The sequence below is a fragment of the Betta splendens genome, chromosome 9 (assembly GCF_900634795.4).
Source record: "Betta splendens chromosome 9, fBetSpl5.4, whole genome shotgun sequence".
NCBI classification, from domain to species: Eukaryota; Metazoa; Chordata; class Actinopteri; order Anabantiformes; family Osphronemidae; genus Betta; species Betta splendens.
In genome coordinates this window covers 23727479-23740535 of record NC_040889.2, presented here as the reverse complement: position 1 = coordinate 23740535, position 13057 = coordinate 23727479, and positions in this window count along the sequence as shown.

Below are 13057 nucleotides of genomic sequence, written 5' to 3'. Positions count from 1 at the left end.
AGACGCCGCAGGCCGTGGACAGGAGGCCGAGCACCATGGCGATGCAGGCGGAGCTGAGCCTCCAGGCCGGAGCCTCCGCCGTGGGCTCGGCCTGCAGAGACATCAGGTAGACGGCGGCGCGAATCCCACACACGGCAGCAGCACACGCAGCAGAGACCCCTTCTTCACACGCATGATGAACTCGCTCACCCTCTTCCTCATTAACGTCTGTAGATGAGTCTTGATTATTTCTGTCCTTTAGTGGTCTGGTAACACTGACTGTTGCTGTTTTATCTCTTCGGTGCCTCTTCAGGATGATGTCCATCCACTAAATACTCTACGTGAGGGCACGTAGCTGCAAATACAGGCGCACGAGTGTGTGTGAGCTGCTTCAGAAAGGAGGCCGGGATGTTCCTGCCTCCTCGGTTATGTATTAACACCATTATTCTGGGAACAGAAGTGTGGAACAAACAGTTTGATAGAGATGTGAACAAAGTCTAGTGATCGTCTAAAACTTTATTTCACCAGAAAACAGTCATGTTTTAGATCCCGAATGTTCTCACATTTCTATTTGTTTTCTCAGATTTCCTATAAATTATTAAAATAAAAAATGTATTTTGTTCAACTGCTCACAATCTATATAGACATAATTAAAAAATAAATAAAGTACATTTTAATTTAGTGTTCAGAAATTACCAGGAATATTCTCTTTTATATTTATCTTTTAACAATATTTTGGGACCTGGATTTTATCTTCCAACTGTATGATGTTGATTATTCATAAATATGATTTCATATTTTAAAGACGTTAGTTTCAAAATGTTACAAAGTAAATTATTAGTTATACTATTTGATAGATATATTCTAGCAGATGAATTGCTCAGAAAAGGAAACACTCTTAATTGATTATTTTATTATTATAGTCACATATATTTTATGTGTGTAACACTTTTTGCATGTACTTTGACCTTGACCTTGACATTTAACAGAAGCTGTAACCTTCAGTTTTGTTTACAGTGAAAATACGACTCCCTTGTTACATAATGATGAAAAAAAAGCGGGACATCACACACATATTCTGCTGGTTGCGTTTTGGGGCTTCAGCTTCTTTTCCTTCCTGTCTGATCTGAGCTGCAGCCTTGACTGTGCACCTCTCTCCCCGTTTATTGGTCAACATGAACATGATCGATTTTTTACCCATCATGGTACCTGAGAGATATTATGAATGAAGTGTTTCCACAGACCTTCAACGTGTTTTATGAATGCAGCACAGTTGTCAGGGCTCTTATTGGCGCTCGAGGAACGTAATTTAGTTTTAGTGGCCTTATCGATGTGGAGGTGAGCTTCTGCAGAGACTGCGCCTCTGTTTTTGGCTGCTAACACACCCCTGTGTCCGATGGTCATGTCAGATAGAGTATCAGCTTATTAGGATCCATAAATTATAAGACGGTCCGTATCAACAGTATAACTCAAGATTCCTGTGCTGATGACCCTGCTTTTAAACTGTTTGCACCATTTACATGGACTGACACATCATCACAGACCAGGACAATGACTGTGCAGCGTGCACGTTAACGCCGCACAGCCTGGAAACACTCGCGCGCAAGCGTTCACCCGCGCCGTGGTATCATTTTCATCAGGGAGTGCGTTATTGCTCCCGGGGATTTCGGTGCCTGTGTCATCCCAACAGATCCACCGTAGGTGAGAAAACCTATTTCAAAGTGTTTCCCTGCTTTCCTCTGGAGGTTTGTTTTATTTGTATAAAGCATGTGTGAGTGTGTTTTTGATGCCTTCGCTTCCCACGTGGAAGGAGGCTGCTGGTGGTGTGATGTGCACCTGTTTGGCACAACTCTGAAATCTGCAAAAAAATATGTATAAATATGTATATAAGTGAGACGGACCCACCTAACCAGGCCCAAAGGCCCAAAGGCCTTGTCCTCATATGGGTCCCTGTCATCAACACTTAAGTAAGTTTCAGATTATAGAGTACAGATGTGATGAATTGACAGTGGACACACTGCACACACACAAGCCTAAATCACACATATGGTTGTGGCATTCGCCTGTTTTAGACCTCATTATTGAGTGATAATTATAGACAGTAAGACAGAGTCATTAGTCGTGGAGGGACGGTTATTAATCAGCTGGACTCTCCCTTCACTCATTAATACACATCAGCATCAGACTGCACAGTCAGCAGTTCACTACCCCACTAGTGGTTTTTTTTGGCCACTAAATCCGAGCGGATGCGCATTAAGGTTGTTGTGTCGTTTGTACAGGCTCGGTTCAGCGACGCACAAGGGTCATCTGCAGCGGTACCGCAAGTGGCCTAGTGGGGGCGATGTGGCATTATTTACCCTGGCTGAGGCCTGTGGCTAGTCAGCAAGGGCCCTGCAGCACTGGAGCCGCTGGAGACGTAAAAGTGAAATGGTCCCCGCAGCTCCAGTGGATCCGTCCCGTCGACTATCTCTGAGTGCTTTAGTCAAAAATGTAACTTTAATCAGATCCATTTGGAGGCAGTGTGAAGGTTCCAACCTGCCTGGTTTTGATAATCACAGCACTTTATCGCAGTGGGGATTGTGGTTTTCTCCCCATATTCTCGCAGATTATAAATCTTCACAAGTCCATGTGCTGGATAACATCTTTATACTGTAGGAGCGCTGCACAGCCCTGGCCTCATTTCACCATTAGAGATAGAGGAGATGTATCAAATATGAGTATATATATATATCTATTGAGAGAGAAACTGATCTTAAAGTGCTCGTGCTGTTTCAGGGGGAAAGGACGCACGACGTGAAGGGATGAAGGGAGGAGGTAATAGTAGGAAGGGAGGAAGCGTGGAAGAACTTTTCCTCCTCCTCTAAGTGGCTCTCCTAGCGCGTCCGGCCTCTGCTGTTACATGCGCTCTCGTCTGTAGTAGCTGGATAAACCCTCGCAGCTGTCTGGACTGGCTGAGGCGGGAGGGGATCAATGAAGAGATCGATAGGGTCTCTGGGAGTCCTAATAGCCCTGTTACTGCTCCCTGACTCCCTGCCTGGCTGCCTGATACAGCGGCACACTTGGGGAGGGGAGCGCCATGTGCGTTCGCATGCGTGCGTCGTCCAAACCCTGTCCACGGCCCCCTGCTGGGTCCGTGCTTACACTTAGGTCATGATACGGCGCAACAAGTCGGATAATGGTGGCCGCCGCGCGCGCCGCGTTCACTTCCAGCCGCGGCCTCGCGTTCCCGGGAAGCGTTTTGACAGTAAGTACGAATGTGAAGGACCACGAATTAACAGGACGCGTCTGCAACTCATTATTCACGTTCATTCCCTTTGTTGGCTGCCAAGCCGTGACACAGACAGCTCCATACGCCATGAGGGTGCCGGGATCCAGCGGTGGGTGTGTGGGTGTGCAGCACATCTGACTCCCACACTGTTGACCAGAGCCCGTCCCATCACAGACTGATTTACTGACGGAGACCAGGATGCGTTCCTGTCAAGTTAACGGGCTCCACTTTCCTGGGAGCGTTCTCCTCTCACCAAACTGTGGCTGCTGTGTTCAGTTATGAATAGAAGTTGTGCGTTTGTGTTTTTTTTTAAATGTTCCCTCAGTGAAACCGGTTCAATGAGGTCCAGGGTCATTTTCTGGAGTTTTTTACTTTTGAAGTGTTTCCTAAACACCTTTTGCTTCGTACTGCTTCGCACAGAACTTTTGACCCTCATCACTTACTTTCATTTGTTTCCAACATTCATCTACAGTACCTGCTGCAATTAAAATCAAATCCTTATGAAACTATAATCATAACTCCAGAAACAATTCCTCCCCAGCTGCAGCATTAAATTAACAATATGACGTGAGGGCTAATAATTCAGTAATACATGCTGATTGGTTTGGTTAGTTTACCACAGTAAACCTTAATCAAGGTATGAAGCTCTGTTTTATTAAATCTCATCAGAGGGATTGTTTGTTTTATGGTTATTTTGTTGTCAGAGAGGGTGCATGTAATATTTACTACGAAGCTTAATAAGATAAAACAGTTTTTCCTTTACTTTACATTTCTGGTTAATGTTGTTGTTGTTCATCTTATAAAACTTCCAGCCTGGTGAATTTCTTTGTGTCTGGGAGAAACCTGTAAAGTTTCACCAACAAAATTCCCATTTTACAGCTGAGTTCATGATTCCTGGTACAGTGTCTGGTTCCTCGGACCTCGTCTGGTGCCTTCTTTCCGCGCCTGCGCTGAAATTCAACAGGGTCCCTCCGTGTGCCCACTCCAGAAAAAGGCCAATACATGGCCACTCCCAAGGCTGCTTTCCGAACAGCTCATCAGGCTTCACACTGACAACTCAGTTTCAGTATTAAACGTGTGTAACGGAGCAGCAGCGTGAGTCCAAACAAAGTCTCTGCGCCCAGTGCACGCAGGGGTTTGGGCTCGAGTGCCAGCGAGACCAACATACTATTTTCAAGCATGTCAGCATTTCTCAGTCTAATTAAATCTACAGAATATATATAGCATTGATCTACATGGAATGCCCGCACCCCCCCATCAGATAATATGGCTCTGCGGCTGGTTATAGCGCTCCACAAATAAGCCTGTGATCCCGTCCCATGCACCGCATACATCACAACTGCGGATAGAAAGTTCAAAGATCCACAGTGGAGTCACGTTGGAGGCAGATGTTGCGCTATATATCGAGAGGTCCTTGCATTACGTTCCTCCTGGGTAAGATGATAGGATGATAAGGCCAGGGCCGTCCCACATGGGCCGGGGGGAGAGGTAATAATCGCAGCGTATAATTCAGGGTAATGAAGGCTCCGCCACTAGATCAGCCGTAAAGAATGATAGGGGAGGCAGACGGGGAGCTGCTCACACGTTTGACCTCCACTGGCATCCCTCCACCTCCTATAAATTTGTGCTGTGGTTTGACTCCAGGCAAGAAGGGAGAAGAAGGGGCGAGATGAAAGGAAGGAGATGGGCAGATCTAGAGGGAAGGGAGGAGGGAGGGATGAGTGACAGAGCAAAAGGGATGGAGGGAAGACATGATTTAGTTCCAGCCGCGGCACAGAGGTCAAACCGTGTTCTCTGATCTATGGAGAAATATACTCTGCTTGTACTTCTGGTGCCTTTGGAGAGTCCGCGGATCCGGAGCGGCGCTCGGCGACGTTCCCGGCCCTGTCGGAGCGACCGGCGAGAGGCAGCGCGGATGAAAGGAAGAGCCCCCTTTGTGCAGCTGCTTGCGACTGCGGCGGCGTCCTCAAAAGAAACGACGGCACCTATTAGCGTCAGGCGCCGAGGCTCTGCGCCGCCTCTCCCCCCCCCCCCACTTCATCGGTATGCAGGTGGTGCGGTGGAACACTGTGGGCAGACCGGACTGCACGGCTCTCCTCTACATGTCTGCTAAATGACAGTAATTATTTTCCTGGGCTGCGGGCGACTCATGCATGTTTTATTCCCACCTCCACCTCCCCCATCTGCCCGCATGGCGATGCGTAGCATACACTGTGCTGGAATGAAAATGGGAAAGAGGCGAAAAGAAGCTAGCAGAGAATTTTATTCCTCCCCATGTCTGCCTATGGGTCCCCACGTGGCCCTGGTGCCTCCAGCTTCACCCCCTCAACTAGGGGGGCTCAGGCTTTTGCAATATCAGGAAGGGGGGGGCATGGACTGACAGATGTTGCCAAGCTGCTCTCCTGATGCTGTGGACAGACAAACACACCTAACGGTGGCTGCTGCTGTAAGCTGTTCACCGTGCTTCACTTTGCAGCTGGAGGTCACGTTCTTCATTGCGCGTCTGTTGAAACAGCCCGAGCGCGTTCACACAACAGCTGATCGTTGCCGAAGCAGCGGAAAAAGCCCGTCAGAGCTCCGTCGAACTCGCATCTCATTAAACCCGTAGATGGTTTATTCCCCCCGCCGCCCTCCGCGGCCCCGTGTTGTGCGTCACGCCGTCCTGTGACATGGAGCTCGTTCGGGGCGGCTCAGGGGATCGTTAATGCCCCTGCAGCTTTCATAATGAACATGTGGCTTCTCTCTCTTGGGCACAATTTAGCGTAACTCATAAGCAGAGGACGGGGCATTAGCCAGATGGTGCTGTGGGTGGCATCCTTTCTCTGGCCATCCATTAGCAGCGCGCTGGTGACAGGATTCCAGTGCGAGGGGACAGACCAGGCGTCAGCTTCCAGCACCCATGCAGCCGCTCGCGCGTCCGCGTCCGCGCGTGCATGCGCTGAGCGAGGAACCGGGAGCTCGGTGGCGCTCCTTTTCTCCAGGGACACAAGTAAAATTAGAGAAATAAATAAATACATGAATACATTTAGATACAAAACGCAGTGTTGCAAAATGTTTCTAAGAGGAAATTGGAAAGTGTTCCTGCATGCCACAGGGACCTGGAAATACCATTTTATAGCAGATTAATTTGGAAAACAAAATTACTCCACTCGTGTCCCAGCTCTGAATGTCTTTAAGCACAACAACCAAACTAAATAAATTACACTTATTGTTGGATTGTCTAATGTCATATTAATCTTTGTGCATGACCTCACGGAGGTATTTTTAAATGTCCTGAGGACAGTTTAACCCTCACAAATACAGCACAGGTAATGGACGGTGAAATAACCAAAACACTCCTTCTGAAAGCCGCGTAGAATGAATTTTCTTCAATAAACCAGAGGGCCAGAGTGACGGGGCTCAATAGAAGCATCCACCGCTGCAGATCAAAGAAGAGCTTCACAGTTTGGTTTCATGTATGTTTAAGATTTACTCTTTATATTTCAGTGGCCCCATTTGCAGCTGATTACAGGCGGTTTCAGTGCATTTTATAATAAAAAGGCACTGAAAGGTAGCGGCTAAAAAGGCTGGAGGTTCACAGACCAACAGTGAAACACACTCACTAAACACTGAATGACGCTCATGGCTTTTGTGCTTGTACACTTTTTGTCCAATGACGCAAACCTTTTGGTAGAAAACTCATTTCTAATCAATTCTGACACAAAACAGGGAAACTCAAGGGTACAAAATAAATAATGTCTAAACAAAACTTCTGGCACAAAGAAGCCTCTTAATGAGTTTTAAAGAATATCTGTTGAGCAGCGCACAATTCACTGCACTTCTTGACCTCACCTGTTAGTTTAGATTAAACTTCAACAACCTAAGAGGAGCCTCCTCTCTTTCTAGAGTTAAATAAACAAGCATTTATTGTCATTAAGAAAAGTTGAGACAGTGGCGCATAATGTTCATGTTGGTGTTTTGAATAAAAGAAAACAAGGGCTTATGAATGAAAAACCTTGGTTGAATATATGTACAGGGCTCCAGCTATTGGAGCGATGAACTTGTGCCAGTTATGCAGACACACACACACACACACACACACACACACACACACACACACACACACACACACACACACACACACACACACACACACACACACACACACACACACACACACACACACACACACACACACAGAGTAACAGACCCCTCACACAACACACATTCTGAGCAGCAACTCAGCCTAGCGTGGCTCTCACTTTGTCAGTGGAGGTGTCAGGGTCCCCATGGCAACTGTATAATGGGGCAGGCCTAATTCAATCCCAGGGGCGAACGGTGGAGGCACCGAGGGAGAATTGGTCTGGGTCTGAAACCTATTCAAGTCAGCGCTGATGTGTTTTAGCTGCAGCGTGCTCAGTCACCGCAGAGAAAACATTCTGCCTGCACTCATACCCAACTTTCGCATCCACTCTTAATCTCTTCCTTTGGCACGAGTCCCCTCCGCGCTCCTCTTCCTCTCGCTCTCGGGTTCTTCTCGCTCTCCCTCCGTCTATTCACCCGCTTTTCAGTAACTACTTCTCTCTCCGCGGCTACACTTCCTCGCCTTTCTCTTCCTCCTTTCACCCCCCTCTATCTCTCGCTCGCTTTGGTCTCCATTCAATCAATACCTCATACACTCTCACGTCTCCTCGCCCGCTCTCTTCCGCGCTCTCTGACATTCAGACCGAGGAACCTGATAGAATTTCATTAGTACCTCTGGATCTTGTTGTATTATTGTTATCCCTCCCTGAAGAAGACGGGGATTAGCACTGGGGCTGGAGACAACTTAAAGTAATAAGCCTGGAGCCGACAGTCCAAAATGACACACGCGCACGCACACACACACACACACACACACACACACACACACACACACACACACACACACACACACACACACACACACACGCCCACAAAAGGTGAGCCGCTGAGGGAAGGAGGGAGGAGGCGCCCTGGATGGGAGGAGGAAGCCGGCCCCCTGTTCCCGTATTGTTGTGGCCGTACCAAAGCAATCAAACAGCTTCATACATGCAGCCCGCAGAGAGCGCGGCTCGCAGCTTGTTAAGGAGGGAACCGTTTGTTACGGGGGAGACTGGTGCGTAACTCCCGTCGCTGGTTGTGCATGTAGAAAGGCCTGGGACTGGCCCGGGGCGATGTGTGTTGGCGCGTGGGGGGGGATTTGCATCCCTTTGACTCTATATCTCTAAGCACCAGGGCAAGAGGAAGAGGAAGAGGAGGGAGGAAGGCCAGGCGGCGCGAGGAGAGCACCGCCGCTCGGCTGGGAGCTGTTGCTCATTGGTGCCGCCGAGCACAGCTCATGCGAGCGTTTAATCCGGCCTGATTTACATACTGTAGTGTTCACCACAGTTGCACTTGACGCTAAGTGTTTTTCACTAGCACAAGCGCAGCCTCGGTCATAAGAGGGAGAGAAAAGACGTGGAGCAGAGGCAGCGCTGTTCACACAACCATGGCCGGGCTCAGAGATTGGCCATTACATTGACTTGAATGGATTTCTTGTGTGCATGAATAGGCCAGTGAGGAGGGGAGGAAAAAAAGAGACTACGTCGCCTCTCCATGGGTTCATATTGATATTCATAGTGGCTCTCCACACCGAGAGCACAAATGTCACTGAAAATGGCCTTGATATATGCTCTCATTCTCTCCCCTTCCTGTCGCTCCATCCTTCTTGCTTTCTGTCTCTCTTCCCCCTTCTTTGTTCCTGTTCGCCGGACGCGCGATGCCTGCTGCCGGAAAGAGGAGGGGGGGGGGGGGGGGTTATGTGCAGAGAAGCAGTGGATGGATGATGAAGTGAGTGGAGGACATCATGCAGTTACTCATTTAGGCTTTTAATCAGCCGGTGCTGGATTGTTAAAGCTGTGTCCCTGAAGCCTGCGAACCTGCACCACGGTGTCGTTTATTCCCACGCCATCGGAGCACGCGATGAAATGGAAAATACCTGGATGCTCTTCTGCCTTTACCAAAGTCTGACACCTTTTGACCCTGACAAAGTCTATTGAAGTCACATCCTCTATGGAAACGATATCCTAAAACGTGTGTTTCGTGTCTAGTGAACTTATCATTCAAAGAGCCGAGGGTTCAAGTGGGTTTTTCCTCAATTTCTCCCATAAACACAGGCAGACAGATTTAGCACTTTTGGACAGGCATCCGGCAGACTGTTGGCAATAACAGCCAGCGCTGATGTCAGTGTATTTTTGGGTGGAAGCATTCAGGTCGCAGGTGCATAAATCTGGGGTAATATTTGCTAATTGTCATTGGAAGCGGTGGGACGACAGCGCTGCTGGCTCAGACCGGGGAGGGAGACGGAGCGCACAGCGGCCTGTTAATGTCGCTCCTTCTTATCCGTCAGCCCCACAATCACATGCAAAGATCCTAAAAAAGATATGTTAACGCCACAGATACAAAAAAAAAGCCTGTTGTGAGACGCACTCAGGGAAACAGGGAGAAAAACTTTATCACGCGCGACGTGTGAGTGCAATTCAGCAAAAGTGATATGCATAAAACAAACATGAGATGAGCCCCTTCCTGAGGCGCGCGCAGGCTCCAGGGCTCAGCTCCCGGGTCTGGTGGTGGTTCAGATGACTTCTGGCTGACTTATTATACATAGCACAATATCTTCCAATAGCTTATAATGATTACCGATATTGGAACCAATAAAACATTTGTGGGCCAGAAATTGTGAAAGAATAAAATTAAATGATGTGTGTAACTTTGTTCTAACATTTTATGTCCCTCTGAGGCTCGTTCCGCTCTGCCTGAAAAAGACGAGAATGTCAAAAGAGGTAAAAAAGATGGTACCACAGTGTGTGCTCAGGGTGTAAGTTATGGCTGGAACTTTCTCACTCTGTCAGGCGCTTTAACCGTCTGTCCTGGAGGACACATTAACTTGGTATCCTTAAATAAAGTCCTTTAAATAAAGCTGGGGGAGTTAAATAATGAGAAAGCTGCTCCCACTGTCCTTTCTGCTTTTAAATGAACCTCTGCCTTTTATTATTAATGTCCCCTTATCGCTCATCACGGCCACTGACCCGCTGCTGTAACCCCTTCCCACTCAACCACATGAGAAGCTCCGGCAAGTGGTCGCCGCAGAAGTAATTGAGGGCAATTTTCAAATTAAAATTTAAACCCCTCGTCCATCTTCATGCGGTGGGTGGGAGCGGAGGAGAGGGGTTCTGGGGCTGATGACTTGATCAGGCTCCGCGAGCTGCGCAGGTACTCAGGCTGGGCGAGGTGGGATGATGAACGAGGGGCATTAATCTCCGTGACAGAGAGAGAGGAGTTAGCGGCGTTGATAGCAGCGCTAACGGCTTTAATTAGCATTTAATCAGACGCCTCGGGGCCGATGGAGGGGGAAGAGAGGAGATCAAACTCCGACGGCCTTGCGCGAGGAGAGGAGGAAAGGAAGACGGTCCCCGCGGTCGCCGTGCCGACGCTGCCGGCTGCGTTGAAGAACACACGTCTATGATCCTTTATTGTACGTCTAATGACAGCAACCTCGATGCACCACAAAGGCCTGGACCTTTAGTAGTGAGGCCGGTGTTGCTCTTAGATGCTGTAACTGTTCATACCGTGGGCTTTTTCCTGGATAGTTTCCCTCCACCGGTACTAAGGGGATTAGTGAAAGGCTTATTATTTTTTGCTGACAGCAGTGATGAAGGGATTGAGGGGGGAAGACCGGACAGGTCACAAAAGTAGCATTCAGCCTCCTTCAGGTCAAAGTTTGTGCTTTTCTTCGGCACAGATATTGTGGGATAAGTTTAGGAGTGTTCTGCCCTGCACAGAAAAGAAACCAATGTCTGTATTAGCTGCCCTGTCAGACGTGCTAGATGAAGATCTGAAGCTTCTTATCATAGTTGTGGAAGATGTCAAAGGTCAGCAAATCAATTAAAATAACCCTAATGAGCATTTTCTACTTTTGGCCTCTTTTGGCATGAAACGGTGAAGGAGTTGGACGTGAAGTATGTTGGCATCTTGTTCCAAAGTAGAATCAAGTGGAATGAGACATTGATGAGTATGGATGGATGGATGGATGGATGGATGGATGGATGGATGGATGGATGGATGGATGGATGGATGGATGGTTGGATAGATGGATGGATGATGGATGGATGATGGATGGATGATGGATGGATGGATGGTCTCACCTAAACAGGACATTTATGAATAGGTTGTGATGTTTGAACATTGTTAAATCCTAGCTACATCTGTGCTGCAGAAGGCCCGGCGTCTCCCGTATGACTGCAGTTGGTGCTGTGAGACTTTTGAGGAACATGAGAGGGGATCTGTACAGTGATGAAAGCATCTGCAGAGACTTCTACTTCACGCTTATCTGTTGTCAAGAAACTAGCAGCACTCCTGCCTGCAAAGCATGACTGTGAGCTACACTACATTACGTTGTACAGCATTCACCTGCCACTGCAATCGGCATCTTTGTTTTGGGTCTGACTTCAGAATCGCTTTCTATATGTGAAACTGCGGCGCATAAATAGATCTGTTGTTCTGCAGGAAATGTCAAGGCCATGATGTGCTGGGAAGCCACGGCACAGCGCGTATGTGTGAAAGAGAGAGAGAGAGAGACGTGGCGCGAGGGGGGAGTGAATGCTCCAGATCCTGGATTTGATGGTGATGGTGAGGAAGAGGGCTTTTGGCATGAAAGGGGCCGGTGTGTGATCATGATGTCATTAGGAGGATGCAGTGAGACAGACCGGAGGAGGCTGCTGCACTGCGCTGCCCCCGCGGGACGTCATTACCAACTGGAACTGAGCAGGGACCTGAGCACAGGTCAGGCACGCGGCAAGTAGTCGCACACAGACACGCTTACACGCATGGATGCGCACGCGTTCGACACAAGCAGGCATCCGTCACATAAGAAATGGACAGCTCGGACCGGCGGCTGACAGCAGCCGGGCGCTTTTGTTGCCGGCGCTGACGAATTCCTCAATATCTAAGTGGACACCTCTACGGACAAATGTGCCTCATTAATGAGCATACACAGATGCAGACTGAGGGATCGTGCTGCGCTAAGTTGCAGTGTGTACACCGGTGTAGCCGTCTGCGCTTCATTACTGTTCACACATAGACAGTTGCAGTGTTTTTGTGTCAATGTTTAATGAGGGGCTGGGAGTCTGGGGACCTTGCTGCTGTCAGGAGCTCCTGTAGTCTGGAGCTACCACCTGTTCCCATTCACTCCCTAAAGGCCTGCGCACACACACACACACACACACACACACACACACACACACACACACACACACACACGAGGAGCGCATGCAGACACACACTCGGAGGCATGCAAACGAAAGCAGCGAGGAGGAAAAACATGTGTACACAAACGCGCACACACCTGACAAACTGCATACACTGATTTAGTCATCCTGTGGCACCACTGTCAGCGTCGGATACATGTAAACAGGTTATTGTGGTTGGCTGAGCCTGGCTGCCTGACAGAAGCTACAAAGACCGGGGGAATAGCAATTGATACGTTTCACATTCCTCGTCGTCTCGCCCCGAGATGACAGCGTGAAAGCTGCTGCCAGCGAGAGCCGAACCCCCCATCCCCACCCCGCCTCCTCCCGCCGCCGCCGTTTGATGGAGATCTGAACCGTCCTGACTGACGGGCCCTCGACGCGCCTCCGAGCTCGCGGGCCGCGTCCCGTAACGATCCGTGACAGACTTTGTGGAACAAAAGTGCAACTGTGGGAGGACTGGAAAAACCCGTCCCTTGTGTCGGCGCACGGAAAAGGAAGAAGGCGCACGGAGAGGACGCAGAGG